The following is a 7,500-nucleotide window of genomic DNA, read 5'->3' on the forward strand; positions in this document are numbered from 1 at the left end:
CATCACCTGAACATAATTCTCAAGTCTCTGGGCGCCACTCTGCATATTCTAGCCCCATGTTACTTTGACCTTTCCTTTGATGTCCAAAATTTGTTGTCTCCATATGAACATCCTCAATGATTTTCTGTTTTCATTTTTGGAGAGAAAGGTGTATTAATGTATTTATAGGCCAATTGCATTTCTTTTTCTTTTCTGTCTCTCTTTTCTTTTCCTTTTTTTTCTTTTTTTGATACAGAGTCTCACGCTGTTGCCAGGCTGGACTATAGTGGCACGATCTCAGCTCACTGCAATCTCTGCCTCCTGGGTTCAAGCAATTATCCTGCCTAAGCCTCCTGAGTACCTGGGACTGCAGGTGTGCTCCACGATGCCCAGCTAATTTTTGTATTTTTAGTAGAGACGGGGTTTCACCATGTTGGCCAGGATGGTCTCAATCTCCTGGCCTCGTGATTTGCCCATCTTGGCTTCCCAAAGTGCTGGGATTACAGATGTGATCCTCCAAGCCTGGTCTATGTTTCTTTTTCAGTAAAAATTTTTATTCATGAATTATTATGAGGCCTCCACTGTTTTGGCACAATCTCTTAATGAACTTAAATTAGAGTTATAAAACAGATGAGCTAGGATGGGTCTTAAGAGACCCTCTGATCTAGCCCTCTGTTTTTTAGCAGTCATCATAACCTTTTCTCTTTGGTAAAACTGAATGATTTATTTGTTTCTGCCACATTTGATCAGCATGCATTTTAGTGCAAGAAAAGTTCAAACTAGTTTAAGAAGAAATGGGCTTTGGTCAGAGGAAAGGCCATACACTTTATGTCAAAGGAAATGGATGCTGGGAGTAGATGAGCATATATCACAGGTCTGAACAACACGTTTCCCCAGGGTGGACTGGAATTCCAGTGGTTCATGATCCTGCCAAAATCAAGTGGTTGAGAGAAATGGGCTCCAGATTTCCTCTGTTACAACGGAAACTTGCAGATACTAGTCCTGTTAAAATGAGAAATATTAGGACCTCAGTTTTCTCTCATGTAAATTATTATTCAGGAAGGAAAATAAAGATTATTGACCTTTATTGGGTTACAGCTTCAAAAGAAACAGGTGTTCTGTGGAGAAATCAGTTTGGTTTTGTATGGAAAAGCAGACCATCCTGGGAGCGACGGCGCTAATACCTGCTAAGCCATGTGGTAAAAGAAAGCAAATTCGTTAGCCATATGGGATCAGTCAAGGGAATCTGATTGTTTCATAAAGGTCTTGGTGTCAGTCCAAGACTATTTGATAGGGTCTCTGGTACCTGACGCTGAGGTCTTTTATGCATTTCTTGCACATTTACCATCTGCTTAAGCCTGTGCTTTTGGACTTAATTTATTTCACAAGGAAGAAACCTTAGAGATCATCTGGCCTCTTGGTGGCCTATTAATGTACCTTTAAAGGTCAGACACTGATGTAAATGTGAAACACTGCTGGGTATAGATGAGAGGAAGTGAGGGACTGGGCTGGATTGGAGAGTGATACACACACACACACACACACACACACACACACACACACACAATGCATGTCTAAGCTTGAATGGGGCCAAATTTGACCTATAGGCCACAACTTAGCAATTGTTAATCCTCTAACCACCTTATTCTATAGACAGAGAAACTGAAGTCGCCTGTCTGGTTGATGGCAAAGCTGGGACTAGAATCTGTGTCTCTGTCTCCCAAACAGGAGGTTTAGGGGGTTGTGTATAAGACATATGCACAAGACACAGTCATGAGAGCATGTTACCACCCAGAAATACTGTCAGTTGGTGTGGTTGGTATGCAGGCTTCAGAGAGAGAGACAAAAGTGATAGGAGAGGGGCTAGAGATGGAGCCAGCAGCTGGACCCTGAAGTGTCTTCTCTGCCATTGAGTTTGGACCCAATCCTGGGAAAACAAAACAAAGCAAAGCTCGGAAGCCACTAGATTTTAATGCAGAAACTTTTCCCTGAGAGAATGCTACAAGGAGGGACTACTCCGTCACTGTTGGCTAACCCCACAGAGTGCGACAGGCGAAATCACCCTTAGGCCAGTATAGGAGGCCAATTTTCAGAGGGTGTTCTCTTTTCTTCACAGACTTTGTTCAGCACAGGCTCAGTCACCACTAAACAAGTAGAGTTAGACACTGAACTCGGTGCACAAGCAATCTTCCTTGTTGGTAGTGTTGGGCAAGAGGGCTGCTGGGGGATGAGAATGTCACAGATCATAGCTAATATTCTTGAAATTAGAAGTAGATAATTTTAAAGATTCATTGGTCTTAAAGAGATGATCTATCTAAATAATTTATTATCCAGAGGTGAAAATTCTCCGAATTCATTTTCTAAGGCTCTCATTCAAAGTCATCATATAGCCTCTGTCCTAAAATAATGTTCTTTTTTTAGGGATAACTTTATTTACTATAAGGAGAATTATAAAAGTAAATTTACATTAAAATGGCAAAGTATGAATTGTATAAGAATGTCACAACCTCTGTCTCTTATTTAGTGTTACTCTCTTGCAGTTTGGATGGCAGAAAGTGGCTTATGGTGAAGTGATTAAAGGTTCCCCAGGAGCTCCAGCTCTCAGTGTAGGGGACAGCCCTTCTCATCATGGCTTTTCTCTTTTCATACTTAAAGTATGTTCCTCTTTTTGTTCTTTGTCCACTGTGGGCAGACATCTGTTAATAATGGGAAAAATACTTACAACTGCTATGGGCAGCATTCTATGTCCTAATCAGTCTTTGGAAATTTCAGTGTTTAATTAGTATCAAAGAAATGGTAAGCATTTCTAGGCCATCATTTACAAGAAAACAATGCATTTTTTGTTTGTTTGTTTTTTGTTTTTGTTTTTTTTGAGACGGAGTTTTGCTCTGTCACCCAGGCTGGAGTGCAATGATGTGATCTTGGATCACTGCAACCTTTGCCTTCCACGTTAAGCGATTCTCCTGCCTCAGCTTCCTGAGTAGATGGGACTACAGGCGTGTGCCACCATACCCGGCTAATGTTTTGTTTTTTTAGTAGAGACAGGGTTTCACCATGTTAGCCAGGATGGTCTCGATCTCCTGACTTTGTGATCCACCCACCTCGGCCTCCCAAAGTGCTGGGAATACAGATATAAGCCACCGTGCTCGGCCCAAAAACACTGCTTTATGGGAGATTATAGGTTATTTTTTTCCTCTCCATAAAAAGTTATGATGAGAATAAAAATGTCCCCTAAATTTGTCCTTTCTAAGACTTGCTGTAAGTATTCTTTCTATATACATCCTGTTATTTAACTGTATGGGATCTCCTACCTTTTGATCTCTGTACTATCTCTGTCTGGGAGACCCTGTGTCTTTACCTTTCTCTTGAATTTGGCTTAGATTTTACTGCCCATTGTTCCAACATCACTCTTGCTCACTCCCTTGCCAGTTTTCTTTAGCTGCACCTGAACTGATGAGTGGTCCCTAACTGCTGCTGCACATCACTGGGAAACTTCCTCAGAACACAAATGTCCTGGCCAAGCACCAAGGTTATGAAGCCTGGAATCTTGGGGACATAGTCCATGCATGTGTGTGAGCGCTTCTGAAAAATTCCCAGTGTGATTCTGACACAAATCCTAGTCAAATAACCACCGCTCCTAACCAAACCCTCTGTGGGCTAATCAGGCTATTTTGTCATCTCTGTGACTGCATCAGACAGCTCAGAATTGCTGAGGAGCTATCACACAACAGGCTGCCCATTGTCACTACCGTTTCATAGTCACAAGCCTCAACTGGGCACTCCATGCTGCCCATGCATCCTATCAAGTTTCTTTAATTGAATGACCCACCCCTTTCTATAATTGCCATTTCAAATCTTCCACACTCTTTAGCTTTTTTCTTCCTCTCAATTTCAGCAGATGATTTTTTGCCTCCTAAGTGAGAAATTCACAATTTATTGCATACAATTTTTAAACTTATTTGTATTAGCACCTATTCTCTCCTGTTCCAGTGGAGGAGGAACCTCTTCCATCTAAAGTAAATCCTTTCATGTGTTCTCTCGATCCCATTCCTCCCCACCTCTCCTAAAAGGCAAGAAGCAGAATTCAGCTGATCTATACATTTAACTAATCACCTTCTTTTTCTTTTTTTCTTTTTTTGAGATAGAGTCTTGCTCTGTCACCAGGCTGGAGTACAGTGGCACAATCTCAGTTCACTGCAACCTCTACCTCCCGGGTTCAAGTGATTCTCCTGCCTTAGCCTCCCGAGTAGCTAGGATTACAGTCGTGCACCACCATACCCAGCTATTTTTTTTGTATTTTTAGTAGAGACAGGGTTTCACCATGTTGGCCAGGAAGGTCTTGATCTTTTAAACTTGCTTTCTGCCCACCTCAGTCTCCCAAAGTTCTGGGATTACAGGCATGAGCCACCATGGCTGGCCAATCACCTTGATTTCTTAGAGCATTTTACAGTTTACTCTGTTCTTGAGTCCCTCTGTCCTTCTTTTTCCTTAGCTGTTGTGATACTATACACTCTCTTAGTGTCTTGTACCTTGCTGTCCCTTTTCCAAGTCTTTCTTTACTGGCTTTTCCTATCTAACCTATAAATATTGAAGTTTCTGTGCATGGTTCTGGGCAGGGAGTCTGGGAAGCACTGCATCCATGGCCAGCCACCTCATGCTCAACAGTGGCACCAGGATAGCCATCCTGGGGTGGGCACCCGAAAACCCTTCCAGGCCAGGTGACCACGGCTATGAAGGTGGCGACTGATATCAGGTACCACCACATCAACTGAGCCCAGGTGCCAGAATGAGAATGAGATGGGGTGGCCATTCAGGAGAAGCTCAGGGGTGACACATGAGGAACTCTTCATCATCAGCAAACTCTGCTGCACATACTATGGGAAGAGGGTGGTGAAAGGAACCTGTCGAAAGATGCTCAGTGACCTGAAGCCGGGCTGCCTGGACTACCAGCTTGTTCACTGCCCGGCCAGCTTTAAGCCTGGGAAGCAATTTTTCCCATTGGCTGAGTTAGGCAAGGTAGTTTCCAGTGACACTGACATTGTAGACACATGGGTGGCCATGAAAACCTGATGGATGAAAGGCTGGTGAAAGCTACTGGCATCTCTACCTTCAACCAGCTCCAGGTTGACAGGATCTTAAACAAACCTTGGTTAAAGTATAAGCCAGCAGTTAACCAAATGGAGTACCACCCGTGCCTCACTCAGGAGAAGTTATCCAATACTGCCAGTCTAAAGGCATTATGATGACTGCCTTTAGCCCTGTTGGCTCTCCTAACAGGCTCTGGGCCACGGCTGAGGATCTTTCCCTCCTGGAGGATTCCAAGATCAAGATCATAGCCAGGTGCTCCAGGTTCTGATCCAGTTTCCCAGACAGAGAAAATTGGTGGTGATCTCCAGGTCTGTGACACCAGAATGCGTTGGTGAGTCGCAGACTTTGAACTCAGCAGCCAGGATGTTACCATCTTATTCAGCTACAACAGGAACTGAAGGGTCTGTGCCTTGGTGAGCTGTGCCTCTTACAAGGATTATCTCTTCCATGATGAATTTTGAAAGGGTGGATACCTGCTCATCCCAGTGACCTACACTTGTTTTTCCTGCCTCATTTTTTTTCTTGCAAATGTAGCATGGCCTGTGTCACTCAGTGGTGGAACAACAAACTGTAGACTCACCAGCCAGGGCCTGTCTAGCTTGATGTTGGGTCTGAGGACCAGTGTCAGTAGAGTAGAAGCCTATTCCAGTTTCCTCTGCTCTTCTTTTTGCCCAACTGGGGAAAGTGCAGCCTGCATACCTTTTTTTGACCAAGGAGAAGCAAAATCTACAAGGTCAAAATAGTGCCATTAACAGTCATGTTTTGACTGCCTGGAACATTTCAGCAAGGCTTCTCTTTGCCTCAGAAAAAAAGTGCTGTTATGAGCTTAAAAATTTTTGGCATTTCTCAGGGCTATGTACTACCCTTTTAACTTCCACTCCCCCATTTTCTTCAAACCTCCATCCTTGTATTAGTGTGTGTGTGTGTGTGTGTGTGTGTGTGTGTGTGTGTGTGTTCAGTTATAGGAATTTGGATGTGCAAAAGTGTGAATTTCTTTTTTAAACATTTCTCATGTTCTCATTTCTGCTGATAGTAATAACTCAGTTACTTTGGCTCAGGGTTTCTCAACCTCAATACTCTTCACATTTTGGACAGGATAATTCTTTGTTGTGAAGGTTGTCCTACACATTGTGAGAGTTTAGCAGCATCCCTGTCCTCCACACATGAGATGCAAGCAGCCTCCTGCCCTTCTTCATTGTTCCAACCACAAAATGTCTCCAGACCATATCAAATGTGCCTGAAGGTGTAACATTGTCCTTGGTTGAGAATCACTGCATTTAGCTGAAACTCAGTCTCTTTGGGGGTACCCAGTCATTTTGTTTCACTTCACCTTCCTTTTCCTTCCTATCTCCCCAGGAGTGGTCAGAGGATCTGGAGGACTTATGCATAACCTTGACATTGGCAGAGAAATCTTTGGCCTGTAATCGCTTCTGCGCTGGCATCCACTATTGATGTCACTCAAAGCCTGTTCTCTCAACAGGCTCACTGAAGGACAATTGCTCTGCTGGGTTTTGCATCTCTCCTGTAGCTTTCCTATGGTCCCTGCCTCAACACTGGCTGGTGGCTGCCTAGCTTCTGAAACCAGCAACATTTTTCCATCTCATCTCTGACTGTGGCTGCCCATTCCACAGCCTCTACTGTGGGAGTCTCTCTTCCTCTTCTGCAAGTCGATACTTCAGCCCCCTCTGTGCACATTCAAGTCCCTGATCACTTGCAGGGGCTCCTTCAAGGTGGTGTCTGTGTATGAGGTGGGGGCTCATCTCCTTTCTCCTTGCACTTGCCTCATCCTTTCCATTTTACTGCAGGTACTCCACATTGGCATAGGGTGCCTTGGAAGGTGGCTTCCTCCCAGCAATTCAGACACAAAGCACTCTGCTGTCTTATCTTTCTGGGGATTTCCATCACTCCTTCTTTCCTAGGGTTTTGGACCCAGAGGGAGCAGCATGTAGAACCCTTTTACAGAGACCACCTCACTAACTCCGTTTAGCTGATTGACTCTCCCTGTTCTCTCCAGCTCCCTTCCTCCAGTCTTCTTATCATCTCTCTATATTTTGGGACAAGTACTTTTGCAATCAGAGATTAAACTTTGTCATATAAACACAATATTCTGAGTTGCTTCGTGTACTTTTCCTCTGGAGCTTAAGAGACCTTCCCCCGCCTCCTCAAATCTGTCTCTGCCGTAGGCCTAAAACTTGTTTTGGAACTCAACATAGGCTTTCAAACCCACTGTTTGATTCTTTCATTCATCCTAGGATTTGGGGTGTTCCTTCTTCACTGGGATCATAAGACCTAGCGTTAAAGTTCAGTAGAAATGACAGAAGTATCAGACAATAAAAAGAAATTACCAAGAAGAAAAAAGATATAAACTATTATTCCCACTACGTATGTCTGATTGTTTTGTTTTTGTTTTTGTTTTTTTGAGATGGAGTCTTG

At 43.5% G+C, this 7,500-nt stretch overlaps 1 pseudogene; it reads left to right on the forward strand.

Moving 5' to 3' along the window:
* The first annotated feature begins 4,523 nt into the window (after positions 1-4,523).
* On the forward strand, positions 4,524-5,871 carry LOC116528723 (annotated as a pseudogene).
* The last annotated feature ends 1,629 nt before the right edge of the window (positions 5,872-7,500 follow it).

This window comes from Sapajus apella, unplaced genomic scaffold, assembly GCF_009761245.1.
Source record: "Sapajus apella isolate SASKATOON/1434 unplaced genomic scaffold, GSC_monkey_1.0 scaffold59, whole genome shotgun sequence".
NCBI classification, from domain to species: Eukaryota; Metazoa; Chordata; class Mammalia; order Primates; family Cebidae; genus Sapajus; species Sapajus apella.